The sequence below is a fragment of the Melanerpes formicivorus genome, unplaced genomic scaffold (assembly GCF_026170545.1).
Source record: "Melanerpes formicivorus ecotype bairdi unplaced genomic scaffold, bMelFor1.0.p_v2 SCAF_400, whole genome shotgun sequence".
Taxonomy (NCBI): domain Eukaryota; kingdom Metazoa; phylum Chordata; class Aves; order Piciformes; family Picidae; genus Melanerpes; species Melanerpes formicivorus.
Window position 1 is genome coordinate 1 of NW_027142752.1, and position 19,257 is coordinate 19,257.

Genomic DNA, 19,257 nt, shown 5'->3' on the forward strand with positions numbered 1-19,257 from the left:
AGACTTTTCTGTTCATCAGTTCCCCCCTTTCTCACAGCCAACAGTATATTCCTATACTATATTTTCTTAAGGCAAACTTTGGACCCAGGCTTTCTGAGCTATCTTTCCCATGCTGACACTTGTGGAAGTTACTCTCAGATGTAGTCACCCAGTCTGATGCCCCCCAAGTCCAATTCATTGAGGCTTCCCCAAATAAAGGGGTCCTCATTTGGCCTCGAGGAAGTTCAGTGCATATCCAACAGTTAGAGAGATTAGTTTGCAAAGCCAATTCTTGCCTAACGTGTAAGTACATATTGCCTTCCCATCCCTCAATTTCCTTGCTGTGCTGCAAAGATTTTGATAGGAATTTCTAGGTATTAACTACAGCCAGGGCAATCCTTCAAGTGCCCTAGGAATGCAGTGAAAACCTTTTGGGAATTGTTCCTGCTCTGGTACTCCTCAAGCTATGAGGAGCTCTTCAGGGCAGCTCCAAGGTTAGGTTTGGATTCTCCTGGAGTCTCACACAGAACGAGTCTCACGATTCCAGTGGTCTCATTTCATAGCTGCATTTTCTTCTCTCTGCCTAGGTGACAGGACGACCTCACTAATCAAGAGAGATAGCCTGAGCTCTGCAGGAACCTTGAACCCAAGCAGCCAGTGCCTTCTGTGAGTACAAGCTGTCCTTGCTCAACGTGGAAGTAGTTGAGAGCTGAAGCCAGACCACGCCTTAATTCCCTTAGCTTCCTCTTCTGCAGATTAAACAGTCCCAGTTCCTTCAGCCACTCCTCCTAAGGCTTGTTATCCAGACCCCTCACCAGCTTTGTGGCCCTTCTCTGGACTCACTCTCTCACAAGGGGTGTCCTGGGGAACACCACTTGTGCCCGGCCGTCCACCGGCTGGGTTTAACTCTGTTCCCCACCGCTCTTGGGGCCCAGCCATCCATCCTGTTCTGCTGTCCAGCAGTCCCTTTGAAAAACAATCCATCTGAAAAAAGAAGTAGCAGAGAAGGAAAGTTGAAGCTGCAAGGATTGCAGTCCCCTCAGTTCTGGTTGTAGCCAGGTGGGGGTTGGTCTCTTCTCCCAGGCAAGCAGCACCAGAACAAGAGGACACAGTCTCAAGCTGTGCCAGGGGAGGTTTAGGCTGAATGTTAGGAAGTGGTTTACAGCTTGGCCAAAGACTCTTCTGATCCCTGTCTTCTGGTCGTGACCAGCAGCGTGCACGGGTGGCCAAGAAGGCCACTGGCAACCTGGCCAATATCAGGAACAGTGTGGCCAGCAGGAGCAGGGAGGTCATTCTGCCCCTGCACTTGGCACTGGTTAGGGCACACCTTGAGTCCCGTGTCCAGTTCTGGGCCCCTCCGTTTAAGCAAGACGTTGAGTTGCTGGAAGGAGTCCGGAGAAGGGCAACAAAGCTGGGGAGGGGTTTGGAGCACAGGCCTGTGAGGAGAGGCTGAGGGAGCTGGGGTTGCTTAGCCTGGAGAAGAGGAGGCTCAGGGGAGACCTTCTTGCTCTCTGCAACTCCCTGAAGGGAGGTTGTAGCCAGGTGGGGGTTGGTCTCTTCTTCCAGGCAAGCAGCACCAGAACAAGAGGACACAGTCTCAAGCTGTGGCAGGGGAGGTTTAGGCTAGAGGTTAGGAAGAGGTTCTGCACAGAGAGAGTGATTGCCCATTGGAATGGGCTGCCCAGGGAGGTGGTGGAGTCACCATCTTTGGAGGTGTTCAGGAGGAGACTGGATAGGGTGCTTGGTTGCATGGTTCAGTTGATTAGGTGGTGTTGGATGATAGGTTGGACACGATGATCTTGAAGGTCTCTTCCAACCTGGTCCGGTCCATTCCATTCCATCACCATCTAATCAACTAAACCATGGCACTGAGTGCCTCATCCAGTCTCTTTCTAAACACTTCCAGTGATGGTGACTCCACCACCTCCCTGGGCAGCACATTCCAAAGGCCAATCTCTCTTTCAACCTGCTCTATTCTATTCTATGAAGACCTTCTTCCTAACATCCAGGTTTAATTGGTGAGAGCAACAGACTTGGTTGCTGCCACCCGCTGCTAAGGGGTCTGAGTGGCCCCCAAATGGGGTTTGGAGGCAGGTAAAGGTTTCTTTTGGCATGTGAAGGGGTTTTGTGGGCATCTAGAAGGGGTGTGGAGCCCCCTGAAAGGGTCTGGGATAGTGTCAGGGGGTTCTGGGCTGGTCTACCAGCGGGTCTGGGGACATTAGAAGCGTCTGGGGGTACCTAAAACAGATCTGGGCGTATCAGATGGGGGGTTTGGGTGCATCCAAAGGGGTTTTGTGGGCATCTAAGTTGGGGAGTCTGGGGGGGTCCTGAAGGAGTTGGGGGGTTCTCCTCAAGCTATGAGCAGACACACAGACAGTTGTTAACGGACTTTCTTTGATCATTCCAGGACTGGTGTGCTGGGACTGGCAGGATCTTCCTGAGCTGTCCACGTACAGTTTCTGTCGACACTCTTCAGCTCGTACATCCGGTTTGCTGACAGAGGGTGTGGGGTTTGTGGGGCCCGGCAGCGAGACTTTTCCAAAGAGGAGCTCTTCAGGGCAGCTCCAAGGTTAGGTTTGGATTCTCCTGGAGTCTCACACAGAACGAGTCTCACGATTCCAGTGGTCTCATTTCATAGCTGCATTTTCTTCTCTCTGCCTAGGTGACAGGACGACCTCACTAATGAAGAGAGATAGCCTGAGCTCTGCAGGAACCTTGAACCCAAGCAGCCAGTGCCTTCTGTGAGTACAAGCTGTCCTTGCTCAACGTGGAAGTAGTTGAGAGCTGAAGCCAGACCATACCTTAATTCCCTCAGCTTCCTCTTCTGCAGATTAAACAGTCCCAGTTCCTTCAGCCACTCCTCATAAGGCTTGTTATCCAGACCCCTCACCAGCTTTGTGGCCCTTCTCTGGACTCACTCTCTCACAAGGGGTGTCCTGGGGAACACCACTTGTGCCCGGCCGGCCACCGGCTGGGTTTAACTCTGTTCCCCACCGCTCTTGGGGCCCAGCCATCCATCCTGTTCTGCTGTCCAGCAGTCCCTTTGAAAAACAATCCATCTGAAAAAAGAAGTAGCAGAGAAGGAAAGCTGAAGCTGCAAGGATTGCAGTCCCCTCAGTTCTGGTTGTAGCCAGGTGGGGGTTGGTCTCTTCTCCCAGGCAAGCAGCACCAGAACAAGAGGACACAGTCTCAAGCTGTGCCAGGGGAGGTTTAGGCTGGATGTTAGGAAGAAGGTCTTCATAGAATAGAATAGAGCAGGTTGAAAGAGAGATTGGCCTTTGGAATGTGCTGCTCAGGGAGGTGGTGCCCAGGGAGTCACCATCACTGGAAGTGTTTAGAAAGAGACTGGATGAGGCACTCAGTGCCGTGGTTTAGTTGATTAGATGGTGTTGGAATGGAATGGAACGGAATAGAATAGAATAGACCAGACCGAGTTGGAAGAGACCTTCAAGATCATCGTGTCCAACCTATCATCCAACACCACCTAATCAACTAAACCAAGCAACCAGGCACCCTATCCAGTCTCCTCCTGAACACCTCCAAAGATGGTGACTCCACCACCACCCTGGGCAGCCCATTCCAATGGGCCATCACTCTCTCCGTGCAGAACCTCTTCCTAACCTCTAGCCTAAACCTCCCCTGGTGCAGCCTGAGACTGTGTCCTCTTGCTGGGCCTGGTGATGATCAAAGTTCTTTTCCAAGCTGCTTACTCCTGTTTGGTTTTATTCTCCTGCATGAATTGTCAGTTCAAAGCACTCGAGAGAAATGGTGTGATGGCTGTGCTGCCAAGCATCAGACTGGGGACCGAAAGACAACCTCCTGTGGATCGATGTACCGGGATATTCCAGGAACCTCTGTGCTGCCACAGACCTGGACTTAAACTCGTTCCAGATGCCGCGGTGTGTTCCACATGACAATCGCACTCGGCACGTGAAGAGTGGCCAAGAGACTTCCCTTGTTTCCTTTGTGGAAGGCTTTTGTGTGTCCCCCGGCCCCGGGGGCCGTGTTCCTCTCGGGCAGGCTGCGGACGAGGCTGCCCTCGGCAGCAGGCGTGCCGCAAGCGGAGCGGCGAAGCTGTGTTCCTGGCAGTTCTCTCTCCGCCTGGATCAGGACGAAGGTGCCGGCCGACAAGGACTTGCCCTGACACAGGGCCAGAGAGCTGAGAGCACCAAAGGGTTTAATTGGTGAGAGCAACAGACTTGGTTGCTGCCACCCGCTGCTAAGTGGCCCCCACGTGGGGTTTGGAGGCAGGTAAAGGTTTCTTTTGGCGTGTGAAGGGGTTTTGTGGGCATCTAGAAGGGGTGTGGAGCCCCCTGAAAGGGTCTGGGATAGTGTCAGGGGGTTCTGGGCTGGTCCACCAGCGGGTCTGGGGACATTGGAAGCATCTGGGGGTACCTAAAGTGGAGCTGGGTGTTTCAGATGGGGGGTTTGGGTGCAACCAAAGGGGTTTTGTGGGCATCTAAGTTGGAGAATCTGTGGGGGTCCTGAAGGAGTTGGGGGGTTCTCAGTGAGGTTTTGGAGTCTCTATGGAGTCCCTGTTGTATCTTGGGTCTGCTGTGGGATTGGTAGTGACTGGGTGCTCCGGTTTTGGTGGCTCCAGGGCAGCAGGTACCCACAGGGCTGTGCCTTGCTTTATGTTCCCCAGCTGTGGGCCAAGCAGGAGCCCCAGGGGAAGGGAATTTCAGCATGTGGCGGGTGATAGTGGAGGCGACTTCCTGACAAAATGGCTTTGGGGGTTTGGTTAGGTCTTGTTTTTATGGTTGACTCACTCTTGCTTTCTTTCCTTTTTTTTCAGGGAGCTTAACTGCTTTGCCTGAGGACCAGTTGCAGATTTGTATTCGGCCTCAGCCACAAGCCCTGACACGGAGCGGGGTGCTTTGGTGTCAGAATGTGGAGCTGTTGGAAACCAAATTGCTCACTGAAAAAAAGAAAAGGAATAATTTGTCATAAAAAAATCCCCACAGTTCCTGTAAGCTTTCGAGTTCCTACTTAATAATATAAAGCAGTTTGTGGTTTGGTTGGTTTGGTTTTTTTCTTGTTGTGCTGCAAAGATTTTGATAGGAATTTCTAGGTATTAACTACAGCCAGAGCAAGCCTCTACTTGCCCTGGGAACGCAGTGAAAACCTTTTGGGAATTGGTTCTGCTCTGTTACTCCTCAAGCTATGAGCAGACACACAGGCAGTTGTTAACAGAGTTTCTTTGTGCATTCCAGGTCTGGTGTGTTCAGACCGGCAGGATCTTCCTGGGCCATCCGATTACGGTTTCCGTTGACACTTTTCAGCCCTTACATCCGGTTTGCCGACAGAGGACGTTGGTTTGTGGGCCCTGGCAGCGACAGTTTTCCAAAGAGGAGCTCTAAGGCCAGCTGCAAGGTTAGGTTTGGATTCTCCTGGGGTGCCTGTGCTTGAAAGCCCCCCAGAGGCCGTGCAGAGTGGTGCTCGCAGTAGCTCTGTGCAAGTCTGCCATGGGCTCAGGAGGCCAGTATCTAGAGAGAGGGAAGGACAGAGACACTTCTAAGACAGTTTTAAAGAAATAATTATGAGAAGAGGCAAATTAATTCTGGGGACTCATGTGATATATCTGTTCAAGAGAAAAAAAAATGAAGGAGGTTTCTGACCATAACCAGGCTGACAAAGCACAGTAATGTGGTTTCCTATGGGATTCAACTCCTCCTGCATTGCACAGGACACTTCAACAGCTGTCCTGACAAGCTCTAAGTAATGAACTTAATCCACCCTGTGCGAGCAATGGGGCAAAAGATTACAAAATCCATGTATGCAGTTGAGATGTGTTACGTTGGGACGCCCAGGATACAGCTCATCAAGCTCTCCTAGTGTTTAGACGCAAGATGGAAGAAGGAAGGGGGAAGACAGAGCAGAAGGTCTATTTAAATATGAAACTCCTAGGCTGAAAGAAAAGAAAAACATTTTAAAGAGCACTCAGTGAGACTCTGTCACCAGCATAGCTAATCACAGAATCACTGAGTGTTAGGGGTTGGAAGGGACCCCAAAATAGCATCCGGTCCAACCCCTGTGCCAGTGCAGGATCACCTGGGGCGGGTTTTGAATGTCTCCAGAGACTCCACTAACTCTCTGGGCAGCCTGCTCCAGGGCTCTGGCACACACAGTGAAAAGGTTTTCCCTTCTGTTCCTGTGGAACTTCCTCCTTTTATTCGTCGGACGCAGCGAAGCCGCTGGGTCGTGTTGCTGCGGCAAGGTGACCCACCCTGTAGTTCAGGGCCTGGGTCTGTGCCTTCATGGCAGCCTGTTCCCTTGGCACCCTGTCAGCTTAACAGCCCTGTACTCGGGGCCTGTGTGACGAGTTGTGGAGCCCTCCATCCCCCTTCTGTCCCCAGCAGCAGCCCAAGGTCCCTGGAAGCAGGGCTGGGGAGGCTGCTTTAGGCAGCTAACAGGAACCAACCTTGCCTGGCCCTTAGGGGGCTGAGGTCAGTCCCTGGGCTCCCGAAGAGGTGGTGTTGCGCTGCTGCCAGGAGGGCCGGCCCGTAGGTGGGGCACGGGCCAGAGCCTGTGGCTCTCTGTGGGGCTTTTTGGGAGTGCTGCTGAGGCCTCACTCTGTCCTGTTGGCATCCTTTGTCAGGGTAGCCAGATCCTAGGCCTGATGTCTATCGTTAGCTCAATCGCAGAATTTGCTCGTCTGCTGTTCCTGTCCGTAAATTTTTGCCAGTGCTTCTGTAATAAAAAGGTTTTTATTTCTCCTGTAACTTGCAAGCTGGTGACCTCCTTAGGAGCACCACTGTGTTGTTCACAAAGTTCTTTGCTGTTGCAAAGCTGGGAGAAGTGTGAGGTTCAGCTGATGAAGTTTCTCTCTTTAGGAGTGTCTGCTCAGCCGTCCTCTTCCTGGATCTCGGAGCTTTGTCTCTCCCTGTTTGCGGTGCCCCGACAAGGACTTGTGCCGACACATCCTCGGGAAGCTGAAACCACCAAAGGGTTTAATGGGTGAGAGCAAAGCTCAGCTGTGTGCTGAAGCTGCAAACCTTGCCCAGAAGGCTGTCCCCGGCTCGGGGTGATAAAAAGAACAGGAGCGTAGCCGCTCGGCTGTCTTTCCTTCTGTGATGCCACAGGGGGGTGGGCGAGGATACAGCAGAGGAGCAGTGAGGGAGGGGTGAGGGCAGCCTCCCACAAAGGCTGCTTGCAGACCTGAAATGCCAAATGTTTGAAATGCCAGGACGTTCTTGGAGGGGAGGGAAAGCCCCGGGCAAGTGTAAGAGTGAGTGTGAGGTGTTCCAGCAGAGGAACAGCGGTGCTGCTTATTGAGAGATTGCAGAAGGGCAGTGATTTGTGTGCAGAAAGGCCTTGACGTGACCCCCCTCTGTTCTGTAGAAAGGCTTCTAGAGGAGAAAAGCACATCCTGAGCAGAGCCACGGGGGGGTGTGGGGTGTGGTTTGAAGCAGAAATAGCAACTGTCTCTCAATTAAAACAGTGGATTGTCTTTCGTGTGTGTGTGTGGTGTGCTGTTTTTTCATTGACTGGAAAAAGCTCTGCAGGGAGACCAGCTGATCTGCTCCCGAGGCACAGCAGCACCGGACCTGCTGAGCGCTGGGGGCCTGTTAAGGAGGGTCTGCTGTCATCTGAAGTGGGCTTGGGGGTATGAAAGGGGAATTTGGGGGCATGTGAAGGGTTCTGGGAGCATCTAGAGGTGTCTGGGGACCTCTGGAGGGGCTCCTGGGTCATGTCTGGAGGGTCAGGGAGGAGTGGGGGGGTCTGTGCCTCAGTGTGGTTTCGGGGTCTCTGTGTCAGGTCCCCACAGCGTGTGGGTTGCTGTGTGGCACTGCTGGAGTCTCGGTGTCCCTAGCGCCGCTGACTCTTCTGCTCACTGCTCCCACCTTGTGGGCACGGCCAGGTACTGCTTGCTGTCGCCTGCTGCCAAGGGTGTGAGTGGCCTCTGCAGGGAGGCGCAGAGAGGTATTCTGGGGCGTCTAGAGGGGCTTTGTGGGCATCGAGAGGTGTCTGGCGGCCTCTGGAGGGTCTCCGGGGGGGTCTCTGGAGGGTCCTGAAGCAGCTGAGGGGGCGGGGAGTGGTGGTGCTGTGTTAGAGGTCTCGGGGGGGTTCCAGGGTTTGGGGTCCCGCAGGATTGGGGTGGTCTCACCCCGGTATTGGGTGTCCTGCAGTCCCAGGGTCCCCCAGCCACATCTCCCCCGGCATCTCAAGGCGAGCTGCGAGCACCTCAAGGGCCTTAGAGGGTGAGAAAGGAGGGCTGGGGGCATGTAGACGGAAGTGAGGGCACCAAGACGGCACCGTCCTCCCCGTGACAGCGCCTGCCCTTCCCAAGATGGCGCCGCCCTACCCGTGACAGCGCCTGCCCTTCCCAAGATGGCGTCGATCTCCCCGTGACAGCGCCTGCCCTTTCCAAGATGGCGTCGCCCTCCCCGTGACAGCGCCTGCCCTTCCCAAGATGGCGCCGCCCTCGCCCCGTCGGCTCCGACCTAGCCAGCGTAATCCTCGTCCCCTCTGCTTTCTCCGCTCCGCATCAGCTCAGTGTGGACTCTGCTGCTCTCTGGAGTTGCTCTGTGCCTGCTGCAGGACTCTGCTATGGGTTTGAGGGTGGGCGGCAGCGAGGGGGGGGGCCGAGAAACACCAGCGGCGGGGGGGGGGGGGGTGGGTGTCGATTTGCCGCGGTCGGGAGCAGTCTACTCCCAGTTCACGAGCTGTTCTCCTGTCTCTCCCAGCTCTTGCAGGCTGACCCCAATGCCCTCAGACTCGCCCAGCGATCCCAGGGTGAACCCGGCAGCACCCAGACTCGCCCAGCGATCGTCACGTGATTAGGGGCCGCGCAAAGGAGGGGCGGGGAGCAGAGAAAGCGGCGGCGGCGCCCAGCCTCCAGCCACGCCCGCTGGAACATGCTTTCCAATTAGTACGCTACCTCTTAGGTTTCCAACCTGGGTATTCAAAGAACGCCGAGGAAAGTGGGGGCAGGTGCTTTTGCCAGGCAGCCTCCAATGAGCAGGCCCGGGGCAACGAGGAGGTGGCAGCAGCCAGCACATGCAGGCATTTCCTGGGGCTCAGCCTGTGCTTCCGCTTCCTTTTCTTCAGCACAGGAGTTCGGTTTGGCTGTCCAGAGCCTTGCTCTGCACCCGAATGCCGTACCGAGCGTGAGGGAAAGATGAAGCAACACCCACGTAGGCACCCAGGGAAAAAGCGGAGGTTGTCTTAGGAGCCGGTTTGAGACAAAATTCACCCAACTCCTTCTGCGGTGGTGTACGGGAAAGAGTCGGTAGGGGAAGCCGCAGGACAGCCTGCAGCAAAGCTCAGGACTTGTTCCCTCGCCTCTGCCTTCTGCACGTCTCCTCGTCGGCCGCCTGTGAGCGAGATGCTTCACCAGCTGGCTTGTTTGAAATCAGCAAAGTTATGGCATGGAAGTTATCTGGTAGGAGTCGTTGCTAAACAGATGCAGTTGAAGCTTTGTATCTTCCGTTCTCTCTACTAGTTATTCTAATCTTGCCCTGTTGGTTTAGCCCATCAGTTTTCATGTTCTCTTCATCTATTAGTAGCAGAAGAAAGGGCCCCTTGATTCCAGTATTTCTTGCTGTAGTTCAGAGGTAGAGTTGGCTTTCCCTCTGACCTTTTATACTTTTACTTTGTGTTAAGTGGAACCCAAAACTGAATAGGATACTTTGTGTAAAGCTTGAGCAGCCCTTAACTTTCCAATTATTATACCGCATGCACTACTGCTTTGCAACATTCACAGGACTGTGGTGGTGTCAGATAGTTCACTTGCATTTAGTTCCTCAGGGCCCAGGCCTTCCTTTGGGCTGATGGTCTTGGCCAAAGCTGCAATGTTCAGTCCTTGCTGTGAAAGGCAGGAGGTGCTGGCTGGGCAGTTTGCTTTATTTTGTGCCTTTTTGGGGGCGACTCAAAGGGAGTGGGGGGATTGTGGGTGGGCTGGTTCTGCCACGTGGGGCAGGGGGCTGCTGCAGCAGAGGAGCAGGTGAGCGAGGGCTGGGGGCCCCCCCCCTAAAGTGCTGAAAATTCTCCGAGGGGACCACACTATCTTTAAAAGTGTAAGTACTGGGGTGAGGCGAGGCGGAGGCAAACCTCTGGTTTGCAGCTGGAGAGGGAGGGCTTGGAGTGACTGGTGCGTAAGAAAGCTTTGGAAACGACCCCTGTCTGCCCTCTCTGCTTCTAAAAGGCTTTTAGCATTGGAAAATAAAAGCCAGGTGGGGGCCCGGCTGCTGCCCACGCCCAGGGAGGTGCTCAGTGCTGCCACCCGGTGTGTAACGGCCGGCAGTGCAGCCGTGCCGCGGCGTGTGCCGCCCCGTGGGAGCTCAATGCTGCCACCCTGTGTGTAAGGGCCGGCAGTGCAGCCGTGCCGCGGCGTGTGCCGCCCCGGGGGAGCTCAATGTTGCCATCCGGTGTGTAACGGCCGGCAGTGCTGGCGGAACGAACGTTTTTCTGACAGCTCTTGGAGGAACGTTTCTGTACAGGTGTTCCCCAGGGCTCCTCAGCTGCTCAGAACTCAACGTGTTGTCTTGGAGGGGAATAAAACCCATGGAACGCTGAGCGTGAGGTCACAACGCAGGCACCGCCCCCCCCCAGCGTGGCACCGCCCCCCCAGCGTGGCACCGCCCCCCCCAGCGTGGCACCGCCCCCCCCAGCGTGGCACCGCCCCCCCCAGCGTGGCACCGCCCCCCCCAGCGTGGCACCGCCCCCCCAGCGTGGCACCGCCCCCCCAGCGTGGCACCGCCCCCCCCCGCGTGGCACCGCCCCCCCCAGCGTGGCACCGCCCCCCCAGCGTGGCACCGCCCCCCCAGCGTGGCACCGCCCCCCCCAGCGTGGCACCGCACCCCCCCAGCGTGGCACCGCCCCCCCCAGCGTGGCACCGCCCCCCCCAGCGTGGCACCGCCCCCCCCCAGCGTGGCACCGCCCCCCCCAGCGTGGCACCGCCCCCCCCAGCGTGGCACCGCCCCCCCCAGCGTGGCACCGCCCCCCCCAGCGTGGCACCGCCCCCCCCCAGCGTGGCACCGCCCCCCCCAGCGTGGCACCGCCCCCCCCAGCGTGGCACCGCCCCCCCCAGCGTGGCACCGCCCCCCCCAGCGTGGCACCGCCCTCAATAACATGGCGCCAGATGCTTTAAAGTGGCTCAGTGCAGGGTTGTGGCTGGTAGAGGTTGGAGCTCTTCTGCTGTGTCCCAGGTCAGTGCCAGTCTCTGCTGCTTTGGGGGGTTTCTCTATAGCAGCCGCTGGAGCTGCGCGGGGCTTGGGGGGGTGGCCACCGGCGGGGCAGCGCGGGGCTTTTGGGGGGGAGAGGGGGGCGTGTCCGGGCTTGGCCGGCGGGGCTCTGCGGGGGTGGCGGCTGCTGCCTCAACCGTACCCAGAGGCCCCGTGGGAGCTCAATGCTGCCACCCTGTGTGTAATGGCCGGCAGTGCAGCCGTGCCGCGGCGTGTGCCGCCCTGGGGGAGCTAATTTCTGCAGCCTAACTGCGCTGAATGCTCGAAAATTCTTAGGGGAAGAGCGGAGGGCGGAGAGCTTGACTCGAGCGTCGCTATGGATCCGGCGCCTGCGCCCTAGCCCGGCTCTGCTCGCGCCAGGGGGGCAGCGTTCCGGTGGTCGCTATGGATACGGCGCCTGCGCCGCAGCGGGTCCGGTCCCGGTGTCGCTGCCGGCCCGGGACTCCCAGGTGTGTTCTTTCCGGCGTCTGAAGGTGGTCTGGGGCCATCGGCAGGGCTTTTGGGGGTGACGGAGGAGGTCTTGGGGACACCTAAAAGGGTCTGGGGATACGTAAAGTTCTCGTGGGGCCATCGGAAAGGGTCAAGGGTCGTGGGGAGGCAGTTGGGCACCTCCGACGGACCCTTTGGGAGGTCTCTGCAGGCTCCCGTGGGAGCTGGGGGTGTCTCGGGGTGGGTTTGGGTTTGGGTTTGTGCTGCAAACAGCGTTGATAATGACTTAGAGAAAGACACACAAGAGACTCAGTAAGTCTCTTGTATCGTGCTTCTATTCTGGCGCCTGACACAGGTAGGATCATTTCAAAAGAGCTGTGTGTCTTCAGAGAGGTTTGGGCAAACTTTTATACAAAAAGTTATCTGTCTATAATGACAGAGGTCCAGATGCTGCCTATCTATACAAAGCTTATCTCTCTAAAAGAGCAGAAGTACACATATCATGCAGGTGTCCTTTGTCTTATCCAAAAGAGCATCTTGTCCAAGACTAACAGAAGTGAATCACTGACAAATCCTGTTATTCCTTCTCTATCCAAAGGCTGTCTGCCAACCCCTCTCCCCCTCCCTGCGTCCCAGCATTTCAGCTAACAAGCGGAAAATTCTTATCAACTCTGTGGTTCTGTTAATGAGACTTTTCTGTTCATCAGTTCCCCCCTTTCTCACAGCCAACAGTATATTCCTATACTATATTTTCTTAAGGCAAACTTTGGACCCAGGCTTTCTGAGCTATCTTTCCCATGCTGACAATTGTGGAAGTTACTCTCAGATGTAGTCACCCAGTCTGATGCCCCCCAAGTCCAATTCATTGAGGCTTCCCCAAATAAAGGGGTCCTCATTTGGCCTCGAGGAAGTTCAGTGCATATCCAACAGTTAGAGAGATTAGTTTGCAAAGCCAATTCTTGCCTAACGTGTAAGTACATATTGCCTTCCCATCCCTCAATTTCCTTGCTGTGCTGCAAAGATTTTGATAGGAATTTCTAGGTATTAACTACAGCCAGGGCAATCCTTCAAGTGCCCTAGGAACGCAGTGAAAACCTTTTGGGAATTGTTCCTGCTCTGGTACTCCTCAAGCTATGAGGAGCTCTTCAGGGCAGCTCCAAGGTTAGGTTTGGATTCTCCTGGAGTCTCACACAGAACGAGTCTCACGATTCCAGTGGTCTAATTTCATAGCTGCATTTTCTTCTCTCTGCCTAGGTGACAGGACGACCTCACTAATCAAGAGAGACAGCCTGAGCTCTGCAGGAACCTTGAACCCAAGCAGCCAGTGCCTTCTGTGAGTACAAGCTGTCCTTGCTCAACGTGGAAGTAGTTGAGAGCTGAAGCCAGACCACGCCTTAATTCCCTTAGCTTCCTCTTCTGCAGATTAAACAGTCCCAGTTCCTTCAGCCACTCCTCCTAAGGCTTGTTATCCAGACCCCTCACCAGCTTTGTGGCCCTTCTCTGGACTCACTCTCTCACAAGGGGTGTCCTGGGGAACACCACTTGTGCCCGGCCGTCCACCGGCTGGGTTTAACTCTGTTCCCCACCGCTCTTGGGGCCCAGCCATCCATCCTGTTCTGCTGTCCAGCAGTCCCTTTGAAAAACAATCCATCTGAAAAAAGAAGTAGCAGAGAAGGAAAGTTGAAGCTGCAAGGATTGCAGTCCCCTCAGTTCTGGTTGTAGCCAGGTGGGGGTTGGTCTCTTCTCCCAGGCAAGCAGCACCAGAACAAGAGGACACAGTCTCAAGCTGTGCCAGGGGAGGTTTAGGCTGGATGTTAGGAAGTGGTTTACAGCTTGGCCAAAGACTCTTCTGATCCCTGTCTTCTGGTCGTGTCGGGTGCCAAGAAGGCCACTGGCAACCTGGCCAATATCAGGAACAGTGTGGCCAGCAGGAGCAGGGAGGTCATTCTGCCCCTGCACTTGGCACTGGTTAGGGCACACCTTGAGTCCCGTGTCCAGTTCTGGGCCCCTCCGTTTAAGCAAGACGTTGAGTTGCTGGAAGGAGTCCGGAGAAGGGCAACAAAGCTGGGGAGGGGTTTGGAGCACAGGCCTGTGAGGAGAGGCTGAGGGAGCTGGGGTTGCTTAGCCTGGAGAAGAGGAGGCTCAGGGGAGACCTTCTTGCTCTCTGCAACTCCCTGAAGGGAGGTTGTAGCCAGGTGGGGGTTGGTCTCTTCTTCCAGGCAAGCAGCACCAGAACAAGAGGACACAGTCTCAAGCTGTGGCAGGGGAGGTTTAGGCTAGAGGTTAGGAAGAGGTTCTGCACAGAGAGAGTGATGGCCCATTGGAATGGGCTGCCCAGGGAGGTGGTGGAGTCACCATCTTTGGAGGTGTTCAGGAGGAGACTGGATAGGGTGCTTGGTTGCATGGTTTAGTTGATTAGGTGGTGTTGGATGATAGGTTGGACACGATGATCTTGAAGGTCTCTTCCAACCTGGTCCGGTCCATTCCATTCCATCACCATCTAATCAACTAAACCATGGCACTGAGTGCCTCATCCAGTCTCTTTCTAAACACTTCCAGTGATGGTGACTCCACCACCTCCCTGGGCAGCACATTCCAAAGGCCAATCTCTCTTTCATCCTGCTCTATTCTAGTCTGTGAAGATCTTCTTCCTAACATCCAGGTTTAATTGGTGAGAGCAACAGACTTGGTTGCTGCCACCCGCTGCTAAGGGGTCTGAGTGGCCCCCAAATGGGGTTTGGAGGCAGGTAAAGGTTTCTTTTGGCGTGTGAAGGGGTTTTGTGGGCATCTAGAAGGGGTGTGGAGCCCCCTGAAAGGGTCTGGGATAGTGTCAGGGGGTTCTGGGCTGGTCCACCAGCGGGTCTGGGGACATTGGAAGCGTCTGGGGGTACCTAAAACGGAGCTGGGCGTATCAGATGGGGGGTTTGGGTGACTCCAAAGGGGTTTTGTGGGCATCTAAGTTGGAGAATCTGTGGGGGTCCTGAAGGAGTTGGGGGGTTCTCAGTGAGGTTTTGGAGTCTCTATGGAGTCCCTGTTGTATCTTGGGTCTGCTGTGGGATTGGTAGTGACTGGGTGCTCCGGTTTTGGTGGCTCCAGGGCAGCAGGTACCCACAGGGCTGTGCCTTGCTTTATGTTCCCCAGCTGTGGGCCAAGCAGGAGCCCCAGGGGAAGGGAATTTCAGCATGTGGCGGGTGATAGTGGAGGCGACTTCCTGACAAAATGGCTTTGGGGGTTTGGTTAGGTCTTGTTTTTATGGTTGACTCACTCTTGCTTTCTTTCCTTTTTTTTCAGGGAGCTTAACTGCTTTGCCTGAGGACCAGTTGCAGATTTGTATTCGGCCTCAGCCACAAGCCCTGACACGGAGCGGGGTGCTTTGGTGTCAGAATGTGGAGCTGTTGGAAACCAAATTGCTCACTGAAAAAAAGAAAAGGAATAATTTGTCATAAAAAAATCCCCACAGTTCCTGTAAGCTTTCGAGTTCCTACTTAATAATATAAAGCAGTTTGTGGTTTGGTTGGTTTGGTTTTTTTCTTGTTGTGCTGCAAAGATTTTGATAGGAATTTCTAGGTATTAACTACAGCCAGAGCAAGCCTCTACTTGCCCTGGGAACGCAGTGAAAACCTTTTGGGAATTGGTTCTGCTCTGTTACTCCTCAAGCTATGAGCAGACACACAGGCAGTTGTTAACAGAGTTTCTTTGTGCATTCCAGGTCCGGTGTGTTCAGACCGGCAGGATCTTCCTGGGCCATCCGATTACGGTTTCCGTTGACACTTTTCAGCCCTTACATCCGGTTTGCCGACAGAGGACGTTGGTTTGTGGGCCCTGGCAGCGACAGTTTTCCAAAGAGGAGCTCTAAGGCCAGCTGCAAGGTTAGGTTTGGATTCTCCTGGGGTGCCTGTGCTTGAAAGCCCCCCAGAGGCCGTGCAGAGTGGTGCTCGCAGTAGCTCTGTGCAAGTCTGCCATGGGCTCAGGAGGCCAGTATCTAGAGAGAGGGAAGGACAGAGACACTTCTAAGACAGTTTTAAAGAAATAATTATGAGAAGAGGCAAATTAATTCTGGGGACTCATGTGATATATCTGTTCAAGAGAAAAAAAAATGAAGGAGGTTTCTGACCATAACCAGGCTGACAAAGCACAGTAATGTGGTTTCCTATGGGATTCAACTCCTCCTGCATTGCACAGGACACTTCAACAGCTGTCCTGACAAGCTCTAAGTAATGAACTTAATCCACCCTGTGCGAGCAATGGGGCAAAAGATTACAAAATCCATGTATGCAGTTGAGATGTGTTACGTTGGGACGCCCAGGATACAGCTCATCAAGCTCTCCTAGTGTTTAGACGCAAGATGGAAGAAGGAAGGGGGAAGACAGAGCAGAAGGTCTATTTAAATATGAAACTCCTAGGCTGAAAGAAAAGAAAAACATTTTAAAGAGCACTCAGTGAGACTCTGTCACCAGCATAGCTAATCACAGAATCACTGAGTGTTAGGGGTTGGAAGGGACCCCAAAATAGCATCCGGTCCAACCCCTGTGCCAGTGCAGGATCACCTGGGGCGGGTTTTGAATGTCTCCAGAGACTCCACTAACTCTCTGGGCAGCCTGCTCCAGGGCTCTGGCACACACAGTGAAAAGGTTTTCCCTTCTGTTCCTGTGGAACTTCCTCCTTTTATTCGTCGGACGCAGCGAAGCCGCTGGGTCGTGTTGCTGCGGCAAGGTGACCCACCCTGTAGTTCAGGGCCTGGGTCTGTGCCTTCATGGCAGCCTGTTCCCTTGGCACCCTGTCAGCTTAACAGCCCTGTGCTCGGGGCCTGTGTGACGAGTTGTGGAGCCCTCCATCCCCCTTCTGTCCCCAGCAGCAGCCCAAGGTCCCTGTAAGCAGGGCTGGGGAGGCTGCTTTAGGCAGCTAACAGGAACCAACCTTGCCTGGCCCTTAGGGGGCTGAGGTCAGTCCCTGGGCTCCCGAAGAGGTGGTGTTGCGCTGCTGCCAGGAGGGCCGGCCCGTAGGTGGGGCACGGGCCAGAGCCTGTGGCTCTCTGTGGGGCTTTTTGGGAGTGCTGCTGAGGCCTCACTCTGTCCTGTTGGCATCCTTTGTCAGGGTAGCCAGATCCTAGGCCTGATGTCTATCGTTAGCTCAATCGCAGAATTTGCTCGTCTGCTGTTCCTGTCCGTAAATTTTTGCCAGTGCTTCTGTAATAAAAAGGTTTTTATTTCTCCTGTAACTTGCAAGCTGGTGACCTCCTTAGGAGCACCACTGTGTTGTTCACAAAGTTCTTTGCTGTTGCAAAGCTGGGAGAAGTGTGAGGTTCAGCTGATGAAGTTTCTCTCTTTAGGAGTGTCTGCTCAGCCGTCCTCTTCCTGGATCTCGGAGCTTTGTCTCTCCCTGTTTGCGGTGCCCCGACAAGGACTTGTGCCGACACATCCTCGGGAAGCTGAAACCACCAAAGGGTTTAATGGGTGAGAGCAAAGCTCAGCTGTGTGCTGAAGCTGCAAACCTTGCCCAGAAGGCTGTCCCCGGCTCGGGGTGATAAAAAGAACAGGAGCGTAGCCGCTCGGCTGTCTTTCCTTCTGTGATGCCACAGCGGGGTGGGCGAGGATACAGCAGAGGAGCAGTGAGGGAGGGGTGAGGGCAGCCTCCCACAAAGGCTGCTTGCAGACCTGAAATGCCAAATGTTTGAAATGCCAGGACGTTCTTGGAGGGGAGGGAAAGCCCCGGGCAAGTGTAAGAGTGAGTGTGAGGTGTTCCAGCAGAGGAACAGCGGTGCTGCTTATTGAGAGATTGCAGAAGGGCAGTGATTTGTGTGCAGAAAGGCCTTGACGTGACCCCCCTCTGTTCTGTAGAAAGGCTTCTAGAGGAGAAAAGCACATCCTGAGCAGAGCCACGGGGGGGTGTGGGGTGTGGTTTGAAGCAGAAATAGCAACTGTCTCTCAATTAAAACAGTGGATTGTCTTTCGTGTGTGTGTGTGGTGTGCTGTTTTTTCATTGACTGGAAAAAGCTCTGCAGGGAGACCAGCTGATCTGCTCCCGAGGCACAGCAGCACCGGACCTGCTGAGCGCTGGGGGCCTGTTAAGGAGGGTCTGCTGTCATCTGAAGTGGGCTTGGGGGTATGAAAGGGGAATTTGGGGGCATGTGAAGGGTTCTGGGAGCATCTAGAGGTGTCTGGGGACCTCTGGAGGGGCTCCTGGGTCATGTCTGGAGGGTCAGGGAGGAGTGGGGGGGTCTGTGCCTCAGTGTGGTTTCGGGGTCTCTGTGTCAGGTCCCCACAGCGTGTGGGTTGCTGTGTGGCACTGCTGGAGTCTCGGTGTCCCTAGCGCCGCTGACTCTTCTGCTCACTGCTCCCACCTTGTGGGCACGGCCAGGTACTGCTTGCTGTCGCCTGCTGCCAAGGGTGTGAGTGGCCTCTGCAGGGAGGCGCAGAGAGGTATTCTGGGGCGTCTAGAGGGGCTTTGTGGGCATCGAGAGGTGTCTGGCGGCCTCTGGAGGGTCTCCGGGGGGGTCTCTGGAGGGTCCTGAAGCAGCTGAGGGGGCGGGGAGTGGTGGTGCTGTGTTAGAGGTCTCGGGGGGGTTCCAGGGTTTGGGGTCCCGCAGGATTGGGGTGGTCTCACCCCGGTATTGGGTGTCCTGCAGTCCCAGGGTCCCCCAGCCACATCTCCCCCGGCATCTCAAGGCGAGCTGCGAGCACCTCAAGGGCCTTAGAGGGTGAGAAAGGAGGGCTGGGGGCATGTAGACGGAAGTGAGGGCACCAAGACGGCACCGTCCTCCCCGTGACAGCGCCTGCCCTTCCCAAGATGGCGCCGCCCTACCCGTGACAGCGCCTGCCCTTCCCAAGATGGCGTCGATCTCCCCGTGACAGCGCCTGCCCTTTCCAAGATGGCGTCGCCCTCCCCGTGACAGCGCCTGCCCTTCCCAAGATGGCGCCGCCCTCGCCCCGTCGGCTCCGACCTAGCCAGCGTAATCCTCGTCCCCTCTGCTTTCTCCGCTCCGCATCAGCTCAGTGTGGACTCTGCTGCTCTCTGGAGTTGCTCTGTGCCTGCTGCAGGACTCTGCTATGGGTTTGAGGGTGGGCGGCAGCGAGGGGGGGGGCCGAGAAACACCAGCGGCGGGGGGGGGGGGGTGGGTGTCGATTTGCCGCGGTCGGGAGCAGTCTACTCCCAGTTCACGAGCTGTTCTCCTGTCTCTCCCAGCTCTTGCAGGCTGACCCCAATGCCCTCAGACTCGCCCAGCGATCCCAGGGTGAACCCGGCAGCACCCAGACTCGCCCAGCGATCGTCACGTGATTAGGGGCCGCGCAAAGGAGGGGCGGGGAGCAGAGAAAGCGGCGGCGGCGCCCAGCCTCCAGCCACGCCCGCTGGAACATGCTTTCCAATTAGTACGCTACCTCTTAGGTTTCCAACCTGGGTATTCAAAGAACGCCGAGGAAAGTGGGGGCAGGTGCTTTTGCCAGGCAGCCTCCAATGAGCAGGCCCGGGGCAACGAGGAGGTGGCAGCAGCCAGCACATGCAGGCATTTCCAGGGGCTCAGCCTGTGCTTCCGCTTCCTTTTCTTCAGCACAGGAGTTCGGTTTGGCTGTCCAGAGCCTTGCTCTGCACCCGAATGCCGTACCGAGCGTGAGGGAAAGATGAAGCAACACCCACGTAGGCACCCAGGGAAAAAGCGGAGGTTGTC